Genomic DNA, 21,151 nt, shown 5'->3' with positions numbered 1-21,151 from the left:
TTCACATGTGTTTCGTAAGTAAAGGGCACATATTTAAGAAATTCCTCTGTGCAGACTATGAGGCTAGGATTATAATAGTCATATCGTACATGTGGCATTCTGAACGCGACTGCCACAAAGGAGCAGATCTGGAGACAGAATGCATAAATACAGGAGATACCAAGGAGATTCAAAGCTAGATGTAATGTCTCGTATGACATACCAGAAATGTATTCAAGAGGTCAGATTCAGTAGACAGGGCCTGGAAGCTTTTTATTTCAGTGGAGTCGAGGAGGGTATGAATGTATAGCGCTGTGTAGTACCTTCCTGTCAGTTGACGAGAATGATTTGGGTAAGATGCCAACTCTTGTTCTTCCATAGGTTCCTGGACAGAATATTCCCAGATTAAAAAAAAATAACTGCAGACATTCTTTTTCTGTTTTGAGATGTATACTCTAAGGTTTTCGGAGAAGCAATACACCTCAGGCTTCCATGAGCTTTCTGTAGGGTTTTTGTTTGGGGGTTTCTTGGTTGTACAAGGACTAGGAAAATAAATGTAAAACAATTTAAGATCTGTTTCCTCCTTTCTGTATCTGGTTCTTTTCAAAGTTTCTTTCTAGTCTCGTAATATTTGCCTCATGCTCCTTTTCCATCCTGAAGAACCATATCTACTGGAAGAACTTACTTGCTAATATTCTCAATCATTATTTTAAAAAAGCCCTACAGAATTTAAAACAATATGCTTCAACTAGGTACTAATATATTTATTTATGCATTCCTTCATTCCTTTCAAGCAAAATCTGATTTGGCCCTACATCTCTATGCCTCTTAAAGATAAAGAGGGCATTATTTAAAAAAAAAAAAAAAAAAAAAAAAAGTAGTTGTTTAGGCATAAGCCAGATGCAGCTTGGTGAATGTGACAACAGTTCTTATTTGCACACAACTAAATCAAGGTTGTATTTGCACTATACAGTTTTAGGAGTTTTCTGACATTATGAGTTAAATTGATTCTGTTAATTGTTTAGGTGAGATGAGAAACATTCAGCTTTTTTATTGTATTTTATGCTGAATGACATTTAACTTACTGTCTTTGACTGCTGTACCTTTGTTATTCAAGATAAACACTTTTAGATATTTATACTGAGAATGTGTTCTAAATAAGTTTACTTAACACCACATTTTTATTCATCAGCAAAGTGCTAGATGCTCATGATGTAGCCGATAGAACTGTTTGTCTAAAAATCTACAGATCTGTTTAATAGAGAAAGAGAGAACAAGGGCAGGAAAGAACAGGTTTTGGTTATCTAGAACTGGATATATTTAAACTAAAGGGTTGTTTAATAGCATCTGAGGCTTTGATTTACTTTACATTGAAGGGATTCTGTCCCACATCAAAGATGTCTGTTAAAGAAAAAGATTCCTTTCCAAAAAAAAAACCCAACCCTTTGGCTGAACAAATAATTTTCAATTTAGGAGCAGGTGACAGTAAGATATCTCCCAAAGGCAGAGTATTTAGACTTACATGGAACTAAACAACACTGTTATGATGAAAGCCGGACATTCCTCAGTGCTGGGATCTAATGAAAACATCAGTGTTTTACTAAGTTTTGAAACTGACAATTTAACAGTTTTACAAGAACCATTTAACATTTATCATCACTTTCTGCGAGTTACATTTAGACAAGGGAAATAGTTACATAAAGCAAACAATTCTTGCATATAGTAAAAAAATGCACAAACTTCTTAAGATGAATGTACATTGAAGAATGATGCCTCTTTACAATAAACTGTCAGCAATAATGGGTTCCCATAAACAGGAAATGGTATTATAAAAAGAGGAACAGATTATTATCATCTCTGATGACAGAAGCTACATACTTTCTTTTTCTCTGATTATGCTGCGTGCAAAGTCCATCAGGGTGAGCACTTGCATGGACCCAATAACAGAATATTGTAAGGTCAGAACGGAACAGTGAAAATTACTGTAACACAACTGTTACAAAACTTCAGTGCCACTGGAGAACAGTAGGAAAAAGCTGAAGAGGCAGGAGATAGATGACATAACCTGGGAAAGTGGGATTTTAAGTTTGGGAAAAGAGTTTGAAGAGCCTGCAGGTTACTAATGAGGAAAGAGGAAAGAAGGGAAAAGAGGCTGGAGATAGGCTTGAAAATAAGTCAAATGAAGCTGAAAGCCTGGAAGGAATATTGCAGCTGGAAAAGGTTGTAGAGGGAAAGGAGAGCACAGCAGAAGGACTACATGAGAGAATGAAGAGCCACTAGAGGCTATAAGAAAAGAGACATCGAAATGCTGGGTGAAAAACATTAAAAGAGCTCATCTGGCAAAATACGGATAAGGTGCTTCCTTGAAATGGGTAGCCAAAGCTGAATATGAGGCATATCCATATAAGTGCTGAGATATTAGTAACTGGAATATTGCAACATTTGTCATTTAGATAATTTCTAGTAATGACATGAGGCACATTGACTTTGACAGGATTGGTTGGCAGAAGACAAGCTTTAGGTGCTCAAGAAGACAGGTGGAAGACAAATTTGGGGAGATACCACAGTTTGGGATTTCTGAGATGTCAAGAATGTAGAAACGATGAAAGGGACAATATAAACTGATATTCTTGTCTGTCCTATGATGCTTAGAACAGGAAGCTTCTATACTTTAGAACTATGTCTTGCAAATCTTACAAGTACTAAATGACATGAAAATTAGTTAAAACAGATAGAAACAGTTTTAGGAACACATGCTAACTTTTAAATATGCCTTCAACTGCCTATACAAACCATTGCTATAAGAGAAATTGCACGTCTGTTGTGCAAAACACTATTTCCAGAAGCGAAGCTTGCTCTCATTGAAACACATTTAAATATTTGTGTTCAGATGATGAATTCATTTGCTTGCTCTAAACATTCATTATTTTAGATTCTGCATCTATAAGAAAAACAAATTTGTACAGAGTTTTATCACTATACCATTTTATTAGCACACAGAAAACTGAAACTGTTGGAAATGTGCAATTGTGCCATATGCAACAAAAGCCTATTTATGAATTATGATGACTCTATACACAATATGCCTTGGGGATTGTTCCTGTACTAATCAAATACTTTTGCAAATTTGTTGGCCAGGGACTGATAAAGTATTTACCTGCAATAGTTAGGTAAAAGAATGGTACTATCGGGCAAAATATATTTTCACATATACTTTGGATGTTTTCTTCACTCAGTAGCCAGCTTCCAAAGGTTCCACCAAAAAATGAAATCACATAGCTTAAATATTTGTCCGCAAATAACACTGGCTAAATAACTCTGCAACATCTGGTTTCCTTTTCTGTTTGCTATTTGAGCGCTTTTTCTAGTATAATTAATCCTTAGAAAATGGAAATAAAGCAAGTTATTGTCTTCTGGAAACTAATGAAGTATATTACAACTACAGACAAAGGGACTGTACTTCATTCTGCACAGCACAGTTAAGATGTCCACAAAGAGAAAAAGAGCTTATGTTCATATGAAAATGGTACTTGGAGCTCAGAGGTCTAGATTCACTTAACAAATTTAGTAAAAGGAAGTACTTAGAGTAATCACATAGCTGAAGTGGAAAATTTCAGAAGAAGGACAGTTCAAAGAGATGGGAAATAAAAGCATGGGGAGACATGACAGGACACTTCTGTCTTGATTTTCCGTGTTGGGGGCTCTGTGCCAACACAGACTGAATTTGTGGGCTGGTACAGACAATCAAAGTGAGGAAAAAAACCCCAATGTGTGAAGGGTGCTTCTATGGGAGCTGTGGTAACATACACAAGTATTTGCATTTTCATTACAGGATTGATCTCAGACCAAAGAAAGGTTTTGCTCTCCCTGTATCTGTCAGTGTGCACAGGAGAACAAAGCCACACTCTCAAGAAATCATCTTTGAATTTAGGATTCATTACTGTAACATTTCAACCAGTAGAGCTTGGAAGAGTAGCTCCAGACAAAGCTGTTTAAAAAACTCTACACCACAAAGCTCTTTATTATGCCTAATTACAGAGGGCAAAACTAACATATCCCAAACTTCCTTTTATAAATGCCTAAAGTTTTTGCCATTGATTTCCATGAACATAGGTTTAACATAAAAAAGTCAACAATAGCCACTGAATCTTGTGGAAAATACTGTTCTACCCTCCTGTTCTGACAAAATGGAGATTAAACCATTTTATGTTCTCTCACATCTTCTTTTTCTATTTGATAGAAAAACAAAAGAAAAAAGAGAAGCAATACTAAACTTAGCTAAAGCAGTCTTTACCACTGGTCCAGTTCAGGTACTTGGTCTACACATAAAAATCAATTAAAATAAAGGGTGGATTTGTCTCCCCTTTAAAATTAATTCTGCGACCTCACCAAATTCAACAAAGGAGATTCATATTGATCAGTTCATTACATCTCTGTAACGCATAATAAAATATTATCTAATTTCCATTTCCGTTTTGAGGTTTGGTCTGATTTTGCCTTGTAAACCTGAAGTGCTCTATTTGTAACTGTCTTTGTTTATAGAAGACACCTTTTATAATCAAAGCTTATTTTATGTTTCAATGATATATTACCCACACAAGGATCCAGGCTTTACTGAAGGAGCTGGTCAAACTCATTAGCTACCTACACAAGCTACAGTTTGAACCATAGACTCCAAAACATAACAAAGAGCTTGTCTTTTTTCAAGAAAGCCTCCGCATGACTGTGCCTCAGGATGTAAAATGCAGTATCCCTCAGCATTTCAGACTGTACAATATACATGGAAGAAGACTGAGGAATATACGTAGGAGAGTCACACAGACATAACATTGGAAAGCACAAATGCCCACTAGTCATTGTATTAAGTTTAATAAAACTTTATTTTTACAACTCTCTTAACTGTATCTTAAGAACAGGATCTAGACCTGCTGCATACCTAGACCTGTATTGAACTTTACTTGCATGGATCAAATTAAAACCATGAATTTGCATTACCAGTTTGGACTGGCCATAAAGCCAAAATTAATTAAGTACTCTAGGTATGCTACATTGTGCTGCTTCCAAAAATCAGTTTGCTAAAGGAAATCTTCCTGGAGAAAATGTCAGTTGTGTACTTTTCAATATGCTTCATATTTCTGCATTTTTCTGCATCAATTTGTTATGGAACTATCTTTCAGATTATCCCTGCTTTTATTTTGTTTGGTGTTTGTTTAAGTAGAGTCATAAATGTATTTCCATTTCATGCTATTCCCAGTTAGGAATAAAATGCCGGTACTTTCAAGAAACAAAATACAGGGAATCTGTTCTGCATTTGTAGGCAGGAGTGAGGCACTTTGAATGGAGGAGAAGAATTAAATTAGCCCCAGATATAGGGGCTGAATACTAGCCATGTGTTTTTGAAGTGAGTATCTGCAAACCCTTTCCTATAGATCCTTTATAGTCTGAATTTTATACATATAAATATAACAATATAGGTATAATCTGGTAAAAAGTTTGCTGCCCTACAGAAAGCACAAGCCTATCCAATTTTTAGGCAAAACACTTATTTTTCTCTTCCAAAGGGACCACTGCTATTTGAATAAAATATTGTTACCTTTTCCCACAGCCACCAGTTTAGAATGAAAGCATATTCCATGTTTAAGATTCTCTATTTACTTAGTTTAAATATTTGTGAGTGAGATGTATATACAATATTGAATAAAACAGAAACCAGATTCATTCCTTAATGAGTGAGAAAGAATAGACTTCATATGGGGCAAAAAGCAGAAATTGTCACTACTTCTTTAAAGTCAGCAACCACAAGAAATATTAAGTCTTCTCAACTACTGTACAGAATAACAAAACCAAAAGAAAGTGTTATTAGCTTTTATTCTATATTATCAGATTTTTATGACAAAGGTTAGAATGTTCAAAAATGTGTTTAAATTTATTCAGCTGTTCTCATAGTTTCATGTTTCACTGGGCTGCTACACTGCATTATGTTTCCATATGACTGGATTAAAGCTACCTAACAGGCTGGTTAAGTTATTAGTCCAGCATCTGAATACTTGTTCAGAACCTTCTTCAAGTATTGACAAGCTGCAAAAGTCATACTGATTTTTTTTTAATTTTTTTTTTTAACAGGATATCGATGGTATTTGTCAGATCAACACTTCTAAAGACTGCTCTTCCTCCAAAGACACTGATAAACTAAAAATGGTGTTAAACCCAGTTGAAGTGGGACTGGACAGCCCAAGGGAGAGGTAATGGGATACAAAGACTTTAACCTTTAGGTCATCAATTTAAATTCAGCTCAAGTTGATCACGACCAACATTCCCACATGATGAATGTTTGTTAGCCTGTGTAAAGAAATAGACACAATAAATATTGGTGGACACATTACCAAGGTAACTGATCCCTTTTGGTAATCTCAGAAGAATACCTACCCACTGACAGGGCACAAAACAATCCTGATTCCTGTAGTTTCGTGGAATCCATCATCGACTGCATATTCCAAAACAATGTCCCAACCACAATCAAATTACTTACTACAGGTTTTGGAATTATTTTTTTTTTCAGTAGATGCACATTTCAACTAGAAGCATCTTCAACAGCAATCACCCCTGAGTTCACCTTGTCATAATAAATCATAAGGTGCAAAAACAGAGATAGAAAACTATACTGAAAAAATGCCATTAAATTCATTGCTGTTATATCCCAAGTACTACTTCTAGGCAGATTTGGTTGAACTGTTAGAAGTATGGATATAGTAAAAACAGAGAAAAAACTGAGACAGCTGACAGGAATAACCAGAGGCATGGAAAGACAGCTCTATATGGAGTCTGAGATTGGGATTTAGTTTGGAGTCCAGATTAATAAATGTTGCCTGGTATGAATATATAAAATAATGGTTATTACAGGCATTTCTTCAGAGCCTGGAGGTTATGAATAAAGCTAGGCACAAAGGTTCTTCCCTAGCCTATAAGAATTCTGAAGATTTCAGAAAGGTCTTGTTAGTATTAGGACAAATCCTTTCAGAATTTCCACAAAAGCAGAGATACCCAACCTATTACAGACAATAGTCCAGTGGTAATGACAGTTGCCTTGGATGCATTAGATATTCAACTAGGTTTAAGTCTCTATTCAGCTGGATTCAGAAAAGGAAATTGAACCAAAGTCGCATGTCTTAAAGGATAATGCCCTAACTATTACGCTCTGGGTATTGTAATGCAGATTTCTCTCAAGGTTTCTTGTTGAGCAGTTCCATTTTCAATAAATTACTTATTTGCTATTTGAAAGTAAAGCTTCCTAAGGGAAGTTTCTTTAAACTACCCTTGATATGAGAGAGTCTTCAGGTTCGATAAAGCAACAATTTCTTTCAAAAACTCTGTTAACTTGAAATTTCCCTAGCAGCTTAAGTATTTCCAAGAGCAAATGCAAATAAGTTTCACACATTTGTAAACAGTCTTTTTTCTTTGTAACAACACTAAAGAGGGGACAGTGAGACCAGGCCATGCAATCTTTTCCTGTTCAAGATATCAAGTGACTTAAGGTGGGGAATCATTGCTACTAATCATCCATCAACAAACCTCTCATATAAAACAAAAATATCAAAATACACAATAACATGAAAAATGTTTTCATTTAAACTTGATCAAGGGAAAACACAACAGCATTCATATTACTTTTTTTTCTTTTTTGCTAACTGATAATGCAGTTGATGATTTTTATACTTGGGAGGATAAGGCCTGTAATCTGAACGTTAACTAACATAAAAGTCATCTTTACTGTCATTTCTTTTTACCCTTCCTATCTGCAATCTTGAAAATGCTGTTCCCAAATTAAATACTAATTTTCATGTGACTTGAACTGCAAGTCTGTTTTTCATTTCTACAGCTTTTCTTACATTTGACTATTACCTGACTCTCTCAAGATATTTATTGATCACGACTTTTAATTATTATAATTGCCTTATGCAAGGCTTCCCAAATTACACCGATTCAAATCTACTAGAATCATGTAGTATAGTTTATCCATAGTTATACAAAATTTATTCATTCTTGAAGACCTCTACTCGCCTCCAAAGTTTACCACTCTATCAATTCACAGCTTTCAAAAATTTTCCCTCCTGTAGAAATGTTTCTGTTTCCTCTGCTCTCCCACTCGGTTTTCCGACCCCAGTTTTCTTTCAGTCCTCTCTATCCTTCTCTTTCATTATGTGGGTTATTACAGTGGTTTTTTAGCTATTTATCCCAAATTCATAACACTGGTATCTAAGCACCCCCTTTAACATACAAACACACACCCACTTCTCTAGAGCAATCAAGTCAACACTGTGCCAAGCAGTTCCCTACACCGGTAGGTCTCCATGCACACAAAATCATTAATATGATGTTGACTTACAATCTTTATCAATTTAACTTCTGTTCACTGTGAAAGGAGAGATAGTGTTAACTTGTGCAAATGGTAGCCGTTCTTTAGACAGATTATGAGACAGTGAAAGTCCTGTGTGTGGAAACATAAATGCTGCCAAATGAACTGCACATAAATCTACTCAGACAATAACCAGGATACGGATTGCATCCTTCCTACTTCTGCTGAGTGCTATCCTACTATATAAAAAGCTCCACTGCAATGAAAATAGACACTAGCGAGGCAGAAAAAGACCTGTCTTTAAAACCAACAGCCTGTCATGAATATAAGTTTCTATTCCCACCTCCACCCCCAATTTACCATATTACAAAGCAGCAATAGTTCACATTCGGATACTAAACTAGGTGATACATCTACTGCCAGCAAAGTAACGTGCAATGAATTATTTCTCCAGTGTTTTAAACAGGTATAAACAATAATAAAAATACTGCTGAGGAAATCCACAGTTCTAATTTTATACTGTCTGTAGCTCTTCAGCCTGAAAATAATTCACAGATGTCATTTTCAAAATTAGAATTTCTATTAAAAAGAAAACCAAACTCATCCTATTTGATCTTAGACATTTGACTTACTCACCAGAATAATTCAATTGAGGCAGATAAATGCATTTGCATGAATAAAGACCTGCACTGCAGGACTTAATAAAAACATACACACTGAGAAAAATAAAATGATAGCCTAGGAATTAAGTCAGAAATTTTGACAAACATTGTTTTATAACTGCAATGCAGTTAATTTAGTTGACTGTTCCTGAGTTCAGATCTAATGCACACTGCTCTACATTAATGCCTGAAAAGCATTAACACGTTTAAAGCAATTTCACTTTTTAGAGCTTCAATATGCACTGTGTCTATGGTTCGTAACTGTCAATGCACTTTTGAACCAGAAATTCTCCCTATCATCTTGTTGAATTATAACACATTCTTTTACAGTTAGCTTATGTTTGAAAAACAGGTTCATAAAATCCCTCAGTTCTACATTCAAAGGAGCTGTTCAATTAAAATAAACTAATTATACACCTAAAAATATGGGAATTAAAAAGAGGACATGTGGAGAATTTAGGCACCTCCAGCTTTGGCTGGTGAACCTCAAGGCCTCTATCTCATCCTGGAGATGTCTGTTCTCTGAAGACAATACAGTTTTCGATGGTGTGACAGGCCGGACACAGGAGCTGCATCTCTGCGCATGGCCAGAGTTTACCTGCCTGGCCAGGACTGACCACCTCGGTGCACAGCTTACATCTAGCCTGCTTGGGAGCTAGAAATGAAGCCCACCCCTGCGTGGATGGTCTGAGGAGGTTGATCCAACAGGTGTTCTCAAAGCCAGCCTAATAAACACCAACCAGGTGGGTTTCCTACAAAATCCTTCAGGTGCTATTTCTTTCTAAAATGGTACATGAACAGCAGCCATCCATAGCCTAGCAGCAGGACTACTCATCCCAGAAGCAAAATCCCCAGGTCCAATTCCTTTTTCAGTCTAGAAGTCAAAGCAATGTCTTTTAGCAGAATGTTCTAACCAACAGGCTACTGGCTGCATTAAATGCTGGGACGAGGAAAGGGATATATTAAAGCTCTCCTATTGAAGCTGTATCATTGTACAGAAAATAATTCAAGATTCATTGGGCCAGAGAAAGAACACAAGAGGGAGCAAGAGTCTGTAGCCTAGTGATTTGGGCGCTCAGCTGGAAAAAGGAGTCCTGGGTTCCTGGCCTTTGCTCCATAGAAGGTTCATGCAATTTATTTAACAGCCTTTCCATAATGTAAGTCTTAGCTTGAATCTGGCTACATTTTCCTTCTTGATCCAAGCCTATAAATAACATTTTGTGTAATCACATTTATCAGTTTGATTTTCACAAACATCAACATGTCTTTTGTATCCTTTTAATGCTAAATTTTAAATAGAGAACATCAGTAAAACTGAGATGTGCCAAAAACCTAAAGCTTATTTCATATTAATTTGTTCCTTATAAGTGTATAAAATACAAGAACTTACTTGAGAGCAGGTTAAAAATAATAGTAAAATCCAAATACATTTATTTATCTGTGTCATTAATGCTGCTTTGAATTACTAATTTGGTTCTTTTTTTTCCATCTCTTCCTTCTGAGGATGTGGTAAGATTTTCAAGAAGTTATAACAATAGTAATAGACTTCTAATATCTTAATTCTGCTCAGCTTCAGTTTCTGATTCTCACTTAATAGTATTTTCATTTGCTGGTTCTCATTCCCTAGCACAACAGTGCAATGTCATGCAGGCGACTGTTTAAATCCAAGCAAGTTTACCCTGAAATTCCCACTCCAACAATTTCATGGACATATTTCTGGTTTTGCTAAACATTCTTTTTATAATAGCTTCATTTTGGGCCTAAGCCTACATAACAGGGTCCCTTTAAATAATATTCCATGCCTTGAAACATATTACAAAAACTGTTATATCAAGGCGAGTTATGCAACAGCTCTCTATGGTTTTAGCATATTTACTCTGTCACGCCATATGTGAGACTGCAGCCTCCACAACAAAACCTTTACACACTGAAGTCATTATCTCTGTGAAGTCTGCAACTGGCATTTAAAACTTATTGATGGCCTGGGTATTGGTGGCTCAGTAGGCAGCACTCTTGCCGGAGGCCCAGAAGGTCAGAGGTTCACATTCTGCTCAAAGAACAAGTTGGACATATTCCAGGATTGTGTGTGGGCTGTGCTAGACTCCTGAAGGGGCAGTCCTTAGGACAGTAAGTGAAACCTTGTCTGTTTTGTGGATATCAAACTCCTCATGGAAATGGAAGAGGAAGAGTAAGAAGCAAGTTTAACTTGCCTGAAGCAAGCAAATGAAAACGATCCTACTTGCTGGGGACCTGGATTTAGTTGCGTGGGCTAAATACAGACTAGTACAACTACAGTATGCTGGACAGTTTTAAACAAGCCATTTTGGTCTTTGTGGTCAGTATGGGTTCGAGATACAGGTACAGACTGCCAGGCATGCTCAGGATTAGCTAGCTTCCTTCATAGCAGAATGACTTTGGATTCAATTTCACACCACAGAACTATGAAAAATGCATGCGTAGTTTCAGTAAGTGAGGAGTCTAAACAAAAATGCCTTAATGCTGGTAAAACTTCAGAGCATACTATATAATTACTGAAAAAAAATCTTCAGCCAAATATCCAAGTCAATACTAGCAACATATATAGAGAATAATATAAATGGAGATTCAACCTGCTCTGGTGTTAAACTTTGATACTTGAATATCCCAGATGTCTCCCTCCTCCTCTTCTTCTTTATAGACTGGTAAAGATGGATCTCTTGAAGGAACTGGGGATCACACTCTAGGCAAAGGTTGGACAGGTGATCAATGTACAGCATGAGATTTTGCCGTGGCTATGTGCCTCCAACAGTGACTGGATCATCTGGTTTAGAAAAACAATTCAAAATTGTAATATTTTCTAAAGAACTTATTTAGGGAAAAATTAGCAAAAGGGAGAACAAATTATTTTTCTAACATGGAATGAATCACAGAACTTCCCATAATTACATAGTTCATTTCAAAAATCCGTTTATTCCTTATTTAACGTTTAGTTCATTAACTTTTTCATTAGAAGCCAGCCTTTAGAGGATTGTATCCCATTTCCATAGGTAGAATGCGTTCAACAGTTACTGAGGAGATATGAAGTTATTCTTTTAAGTTTCAATTTCTTTTTTTGGTGTCTAACACCATCATACAAAGTGCCAAGGCCAGGCCTGGCCCATTACTTAAACAGGCTTTGGAGCAAGCCAGTATTTATTAGCCAAACGGGATTCTACTCTGTAGTGCACTTCAGGGAGGTATGCACAGAGGTTAACGTTTGTTAATGAAGATTCATCTCCCAACACTCCCTTCATTGTCAATAGACTGAAAGAGCTTTTTCTAAAGGACCATTCAGAGAATCTAAAGTGGGACTTTTTCTTCTAGCGTTTAGGAACACCATCTTTTATCTACCTATCTTGTACAAAGTGCTTTTTTTTCTTTTTTTTTTACCATCATGGAAAAACAAATAATGCCTTCCTTCCCAGAAATATCCATTAGTATAATGGACCTTTAGGTTTAAGTTTGGTGAAATCAACCTTTATTTAAGCAACAGTGTTTACACACAGTAAAAGAGATCATGAATTACAAGCATCGTGACATCTTTAGGCTATCACACAATTAATGTGTAAGCAATGAGCTTCTTAAACAAAAGTTAATGATGGCATTATTTCTAGTTTAGAAACAGAGGAACTCATAACATAATCCCAGTGCAAATTTGCAAAGAATTATGAGTTCATTTTGTCACTAAAATATGGAAAGAAGCTATCTTAAGGAACGAAGGATGTCCTCTTAACCTGTGACAACAAATTTGTTTGGTTTTTCTCTTCTCAGTAAGAAAGCAATTAGGGTTTTTTCCAATAAAAATATCCTTGTCCATATATAAACACTCCTGGTAATCATGTAATTACCTTTCCCAATCAGATTAAATTGCTGTCAGTTGAGTTCCCACTGTTGATTAACTTTCGTGTACTCTAAACCTAAATGAAGTCTTTAGTAAAGTCACTTAGACATTTACAAAGGTGTCTCTATGATTCCAAAAAGTATAACAGCAATATATTATTTTCTATAATCATCAAATATCCAAGGTCAAGGACAGATCACAGTGGACCCCTTTTTTAAAACCCAAAGAAACACAGAATTAAACTATGTTGCTTATTTTTGTGTTTCTTGCCATGACTTCTAAATGTAATAGTAACCTTTGACCCACACACATTAAACACCATAATTATGTAATTAAAACTAATTATGCAATTTAACATACATATTTTTGTCCTACAAGAGGCAGGTCAATTACCTCACTCATTGACCTTGGAAGCTTTCACAGTTTAAACAAAACAATGAGGCTTTCAATTAATTTTAAAGTACAAACAGAGAAGGAGCAGCAGAACCACAAGTCTTCAAGCTGATATTGCATAGATGGATCATTTACAAATCTCTTCATTTTGTATTACATAAAATAAATCCCTTGATAAAAACATCTAAATGTCTTTCTTATAAGATTCTATCATTAGACATGTTAACACATTTGTGAACAAATAATATATACACATTACTTGCCAAATGCAAGGAAGAAAGGCCAGATAATACTTTTTTCTTTGTCCCACTTCTTCAGTATGGTTTCCTTTGCTTCCTCCTATAATTCTCTACCTCTCTCCCTGATCCACCTTCACTTTCTGAAATCTTTTTCTTTCCCCTTTTTCTTCGTTATCTTCTCTGTTCCATTCCTAGCTGTAAAACTTGATAGCAATTTATATATTATCAAACTGCTGTAGCCGTTGTCTTTTCCAGTTTCCACTTGCATCCCTAGCCCCATTCACAAGATGGTGTTTCTCATCAGGTCCTGGCACCAGTGGCTCCTGCCAATGATAATCCAGAACACCGAGGGAACTCTGGACTGCAGAAAGCTACAGCTAAAACAAACATGGTACATGCTCTAAAAACATTCTAAATTCTCCCATGCAGGAAGTTTGGTACAAGTGAGAGACACTTCATGGAATTATTGAAATATGTTTCACCTGGATAATGTCTTTATTCTCTTTATAAACTTAGGTAAGCTATATATACTGCACTGAAAAATTTTAAAATTGTACAACAGAGACTCATGCAATATTACATTGCGTCCAAGGAACTTCTTTCTTTTCATAGAGTAAAGTTAGCATCATAATTCTCGTTTTTATTTTTCAGTAAACTAAATCCCATTCACTAAAGAACAAATCTTAAAGCAAGCATAAGGGTGGGCGCTCTACATTTAAAAGGACCATGTCTGCGATCCTGTTTTTTTCAATTGCTATCTCAGCCACAAATAGTTCTGCCAAAGTTAACAGGCTTCGCTGTGAAGTGACACGCAATGTATATATATAGGTATACCAATCAAGCTTTAAGTTGTTTTCTCTAAATCTTGTTTTATGTGGCAATCAGAAAATAGCTACTGGCAAAACACATACGCAAATCTTTGCTGACTTCTTGAAAGTAAGGCAAAAATATCTACAGCGCACTTTGTGTTTTGGTGTCATTTCTAACACCATTTTTGGAGTCCTTTTGGTTCTCTGCTTTAATTAGGCCTGACTTGCACAAGGAGCTCGAAAAAATATCAGTAAACTTTTGACGTAATGGAAACAAGGAGCACTGAACTCTGAATGAGGAGTTACAACAGGAAAGAAACAATTTAAGATGGTAGCAGGCCTTATTGCAACATTAAACCTCAAATTGGATCTGATTTATATAAAGTAAACCAATATATTGAAATTGTGCCCCTAACTTCTGGACAATAGTTTGAAGGAAAATAATATAGTGCACGTGTAGAAATTCTATCCAAGGGAGCAGAGATTATTGCTTATATTCTCATTTAAGAAAAAGGTTCCTTCTGTTTTGAACAGAGCATTAAAATTCTAATTCAGCTCATAGAGCATCCCAAACAGAGCAGCAAAAGAATGTGTGAAGGAGTCCAAATATGGTGCTATTGAAACAGAGTGGATTAGAGGAATTGGGACAGAATCCTACAAGTGGCTAAATAGCAGCAGGAGATCAGCTTCACAAACAGCAGGATGCTGTTCTTTCCAGACGTGAGTGACATAATACAGGCAAAACAATCAAGATTTTAGCTGATAAATGTATGCATTAGGAAAAGGCCTTGCTGTAGAACTTTCATACTCAACAAATGTTTAGGTAAATTCTGTAGACCTAATTTACACTGGAGAGCATTTTGTCTTACATGAACATGTCATGTTAATCATGTAAAACAGAATTCTTTATAACATAAAGACAATATTTTTTAAAAGCCTAAATGCAGAAAACACAAGAGTATTTGCTTAATGATTCAGTAAATGGATAAAGTCAAAAGCTTTCGTAGTTTGACACAGCTTCAATTCTGTCCTAAGCAATTCTATGTATATTAGGTTAAATATACATCAAAATATTAGCTCAAAATATCTAGGATATCTAGAATGAATAAGTAACAGAATCTATGTAACCCTATTGATTATTCATAAATTCCGTACCATAGCAGTAGTATTAGAGAAGTTTTAACATTCTGAAAGGAACAGTTGCATTTGTAGAGAGACATACTGAGATATCAAAATAAGATGCACTTAATGAAAAAAAGGATCAATAGATTGTTTTGATTTCTAAATTTGATGGGATTTTATAACAACCCACTTTCATTCTAAACATCTGTTTTTCACTCACACTATTTTCAAAATATCTTTTAAAAGGCTGAGATTCCACTTACTTTCCATCTTACACTATGAGCAACCAGAAGAAAATTTATTCAGTTGCTTCTTAGCTAGGGAAGTTCAAAACATCATGTGTAAAACATTCATCTGTCTTCCCCAAATTCTTCCCTGTCCTCCACAAAATATCCTTTTGGACTAATTACTTTAGTAAGTTTGAAATAAATTATAATTCTTAGGTCAAGAACAGATTCCAGCCTGGAGTAGAGGCCACACTTCCCCTCGACTCCTAGAATGTTGTGAGACAATAATTTCTGAGTGGTGGGGTAACTGCAGGAGGCATGGTAGAGAGCTAGAGAACATTGGAGCACACCACAGGTCCATCCACCACAGCATCCTCTCTCCTGTGGTGGTTCCTGGTATAGTCTCCCAGCTTAAGCAACCTTCACAGCACAGATTTTATGCATTGCAAAGAGTATCTCAGCATTTAATACCCTCTGATGGATTTCCTGCTCCCTACCCCAATGAATTAATCAAATCTCTTTTGGAACCAGTAAAAACTTTGGTACTCACAGCATCATGTAGCAAGCAGTTCCACAGAAGAATTGCAGTTTATAGGAAGAAATATCCCATCCTTCCCCCCACTCCCACTGCTAATTTTATTTGATACTCAGATTAATCATAATATGAGGGATAGTGAGTAGCTGTTTTGAATTCATTTCTTTATCAGGGATGGCTTTATGCTTTCTGGAAACTCACAGGCATTTGGTTAAACCTTATTAGTTCTCCAGTTATCAATTATCCAGTTGACCGTTTTCATTCAGAAATCAGTTTAAGAGGCAGTTGTGCCTTTGAGAGCATGAGCTATAGTGATCAAGGAAGCAGGACAGAGAAAAGGCCAAGCAGAAACACAAAGGCACAGAGTTCCCCTGCCATGGCTTCAGCAACCACGTAAGAACATCATGACATTTGCAGAAGACACCTGAAGACTGTATTCCCTGAGCCCTTTCTCAGCACATGACCAGAAGTTCACCTATCATCTGATCACAAAACAGGCATTTCACATCACATGATTGAGGGAACATGACAGATGACGTCTGTATTTTGAAAATTTGATGGACATGTAAACAGATCTACAGTCATTTCTTCTGGAGAAAGACCAGATTAGAGAGCAGACTCAAGTTCTTGCTAGCTGGCTCCAGTCTATGGATCTTGTCACAAGCTGGCCATCTGTGATGTTAATGTGTATGATTTCTGGAGATCTTTCATAAAACTGTACGATCAGGAATTGCAAGGATGTAGAGATAGCCATAGTATTCAGCAGTTCTAGCTCTAGCCCCCTGCTCAGCTGAAAAACAACTAGACGATGCTGCTTTTCCATTACCTGCAGCACTGTGCAGTTATTGAAATATGTAGTCATCTTGTTCTCATCACCACAGGGAGTGTGACTTATTTACGTGTACGGATGTATTGCACATTTATAGCATGTTTGGTACAGAGCAGAGCAGCTCTGTAAAAGCTGATTAAGACATTATGCTGAACGAAAAATTGGATGCTTTGTGAATATCTGTGTTTTGGCCTTTCCCCAAATGTCTTCCCCCCACAAAGTGAGAGAGGACAGCTGGAGTAGACTAACTTTCTGTACACAAGAGACTTTTTTCTTTCCTTTTGAAGGTATTACTCACATGTTATTACATTTACATAAAGGATCTTTATTCTTTCCCATATATAGTAATTGCACTCCAGTATGTGAATGTTGTATAGCCATTCCCCCCCCAAATACAAAATAGAATTATCCTCACTGTCATTCAAGCTTTTTTTGTTCCCCATTACAAAGAATTGATGCAAATCTATTTTTGTTTGGTCTGTTTTATGCTGACAGCAATTAATTCTAAAGCCTACAGCATAAAGACATACAAGTATCACATATGTTTTTAATCTACAAGCAAGTTATCCAATTATTTTAGGTAAACTTTATGATCACAACCATTCTTACCAACTCTGATATGATAGGTTATTTTCTTCTTAATGGCTTAAGACTCATATACACTGCTATGGGGAATATACTCTTGAACATTCCTCATGTTTTACCTCCTGATCTTGAAATAATAATAATATAATCAATGAGCACATTTTGTTTATACTTATTAGTAAAAAGACACTAAAAGCATGCTGGGAAATAATATTCCATGCCTTAGGACTCAAACAAGTTCTCTTTATAAATAGAGCTTGTGTAAATCACAGACAAAGTTGACAAATTTCATGGATTAGTCATGGTGAAAATATCAGATTTCATGGTTTAAAACAGATTAATAGGAAAATCATATTAGAATCCCGATTATCCAAATTCTGCATGTTGTTGAAGAATGAAATGAAAAATAGTGATAGTTCCAGAGTCCATTCACTTATTTACATTTGCACTGAGTCACATATAGAGCATAAATCTTCCTCATCAACAGTCTTGTGACACCTCTGAAATCTATATTTAACTACATTAGGGAAGACACACTAGAACCAGAACGACAGGAATTATAGAGACTATAGTACATTCAAGCTATTTCAATGCATTTTTCCAAAACTTATCAACTTATCCTAACATGAAATTATTTTGTCACCTTCCAGAAAAACTTTAACTTAAGGAAGAAACAGACTTTGAAATGAAAGCTGCTATTTTCACAATTATTTCTATTTGGTGCATTTCATTAAAAACTAGGGAAAGAAGCTCCTAAAGAAGTTCCACTTTAACAGAAAATCTCAGCCTTCTGATAAAAATATAACATTCATAGCAGTGAAAAACAACATTTGGAGTTAAGAGAAACTATCAGTTTTCATGTAAAACTTCATGGCTTTTAAGTCTTTCATGATGATGTAATTTAAAGTGAGGCCTTATTTAAAAGAGAGGTTACATATAACCATGTGATTCAAAGAGACTTGTTGACTATATAACTATTTGGCTTGATGCCTACATCTCTTCTACTTAGTTGTATAGACCGCTTGTCATCTTTGCATATGAAGACAGCCAATTTGTCAGACATTTGCTTTAATTCTTTTTCTTTGTCTTCTTTTCAATAGCCTTCATATACATCCTGGTCATCAATATCATATATCTGACTGGAGGATGGAAATTCATTTGTGTCTCCATCTTATTTCCTTTGCATGCAATCCTCCTGGGTCTTATAGGATGTACTTAATAAGAACCACATTATTCTGCTAAAGGAAGTCCTTGAGCAGACTTTGAGAAGCAGTATGGCAAATTAGTTTCAGAACGTGGAAGGTCAGGTTGGAAATAAAAAGCTGCAGTTATCTGCAGTATTTTCTGCAGTTCAGAAAGTATGAAAAAGAGGTCTAACTTTCAAACAATTATTTGTTTGATGTTTTTCTTTTAGAAAGCTGGATTAATTTATCCACAAACAATAATGTGTTGGACATTAGCTGAAATTAATTAAAATTAGTTTTTAGTTAAATTTACATTTTTAATATACAAGCAGTCTTACTTCTTTTCCAACTGTATTTAAACACTTTTGTTTCCACGAATTTAGAACATTTTTTGCAACAAATTCTCTACCATTCAAATATTCAAATTGTAAAGTGTGTTTGAGTTTGAACATAAATAGCCTTTTAGATGGTTGTCAATGGCAGGTTTACAGCTGTCCTTGCAATCTTAATTCTGCCCCCTGGTGTCTATAAATTATGGTTATTTTCTAACTAATGATCGCACATTATTTTTCACTCTAGGATCTCAGTGTCATTCTGTTCACAGGCTAAATGTTTCTTACAGAGTGAAGTTGCCTTTCAATATTAACGAAGTTTTTAAAATGTTGCCTTTGCCAAGCATCTCCCTGAAACTATGCTACTATTTGCTTCTTGGGCTTCTCTGTGCTGCTCATCACCGTATCTGGCTATCTCTAGAGCACTTACAAACTCCTTTCTGCATCTTCTTTGTGATATGAAAAGAGCAGTATTATCTGTCTGGGAAAAGATGGTGCACAGACACTGGGCACAGTTTCAAAAGTCTTTGTTTGTTGCAGATGTCTCGGTCATTTGCTCTAATGCATTAGGCTTGTGTAAAGTTCTTCAGTTTTTATAGTTCTTTTCATTTTTGAAACAGTTGTATAGACTTTAACATGTTATATTTGACACATCTCTATAAAATAAAATTGTACATTTTATTTTCCTCATTTTGCAGATGTTAAAAAGTGACTTTTGCCTAGGCAGCCCAGAGAACTGTTAGAAATGGCTTAAAACTCAGCAACACTCCTGGTGCTTCAGCACTGGTTTTGATCCTGATGACCAGATACTTTTACTACCATAATGGAGGTGTTTTCATTGCTCTGAGGTACGGTGAATGCTCTATACGTATACACCTGAGACCACTCATGACCGAAATAAATAGAAGTTCACACAATACCTATATTTTGGTCTACACAATTTGTTAGCACGTACAAAATCTGTAGCAAGAGAGTGGATAGGGCTAAGTTGACCAATAACACTATTGTTTGTCTCTCCCACAGTCACTGTCCCATTTAATATGCAACTCAAGAATGTATTTAGAGTAATAGATAGCAAGCATGGAACAGCAGTGAGGTGCTATAGAAAAGGTAGTAAATGGCTGTATAACTGAAAAGCACTGCAACATGTACAAAAACGGCACCAAAATAAAAATTATACGAGCTACTTTAAATGTGGCTCTTCCTAACCTCCAGAATTTGATTTACACTGTAATGTCCATTTAACAAAGCCATTTTGTTGACTTGTAACATATATTTGCCGTGTTAAAAGACAAAAGTTACAGACAACTTTAATGATGGCTCGTCAGTATCAGAAACAAAGTTTTAAGCTCTTAACAGTGACAGTTGAAGTACAGATACACACCATTTAAAATAAACCTGTGGTTGTTGGTGATCACTTCCAATTATAGTGTTGTGCATGGAAAGAAAAAGCTGCTAGCTTATATACCTGAGCAAATGAAAGCATTTTGGTTTGCTTTGTTTATTGTTAAGACACACTGGAGCATAAATCCATCATTTACTCTCTGAACAAAATCTGAGGGTCCTCTCTGGAGTGGCCATGCAAACTAAAAAATAGTGAAAATAGGGCTTTTGATTCTTTAAACCTACCAGCTTTTCTTCCTATTTTGAAATGGATCTGATCCCAAAATCAGCTGGACTTATAAGGAGCTTTTTTGTTGATTTCACAGTTAGGTGACATACAACCTAGTGGAGTTTGAGCAATGCATATGGTCAGGTTAAAAATATCAGATCTACTCTTTGTTTTTACCATCTGGTTTTCAATCACACAGACCTCAATGGATTTCTCATTATCTGTTCTAACATCAGTAAATTAGAATCAGCTACAAAATTTAATTAAATAGATTTCTTTCTAGAAGCAATGAATGCATCATTAAGACCCAATAATAGTCTCAGTCAAGTCTATCAAAACCCTCCCATTTTATTTGGCAAGAGCAGACTAAAACTGAAATACTATGAAAATTCCAATTTACTCTCCAGTAGTGAGCTTATGTGTTTTGTATC

At 35.7% G+C, this 21,151-nt stretch overlaps 1 protein-coding gene across 1 annotated transcript in view; it reads right to left on the bottom strand.

Moving 5' to 3' along the window:
• Positions 1–11,603: 11,603 nt before the first annotated feature.
• The window catches only part of ERC2 (ELKS/RAB6-interacting/CAST family member 2), a 469,458-nt gene continuing 459,910 nt past the window's right edge, over positions 11,604–21,151 (bottom strand). The window contains exon 18 of the mRNA XM_075052729.1: positions 11,604–11,794. The gene's annotated coding sequence lies outside the window, so the exon portion shown is untranslated. The remainder of the gene's footprint in view (positions 11,795–21,151) is intronic.

This window comes from Buteo buteo, chromosome 21 (genome assembly GCF_964188355.1).
Source record: "Buteo buteo chromosome 21, bButBut1.hap1.1, whole genome shotgun sequence".
NCBI lineage: Eukaryota > Metazoa > Chordata > Aves > Accipitriformes > Accipitridae > Buteo > Buteo buteo.
The sequence above is the reverse complement of the archived record's forward strand: the minus strand, read 5'-3'. Positions and strand labels throughout refer to the sequence as shown.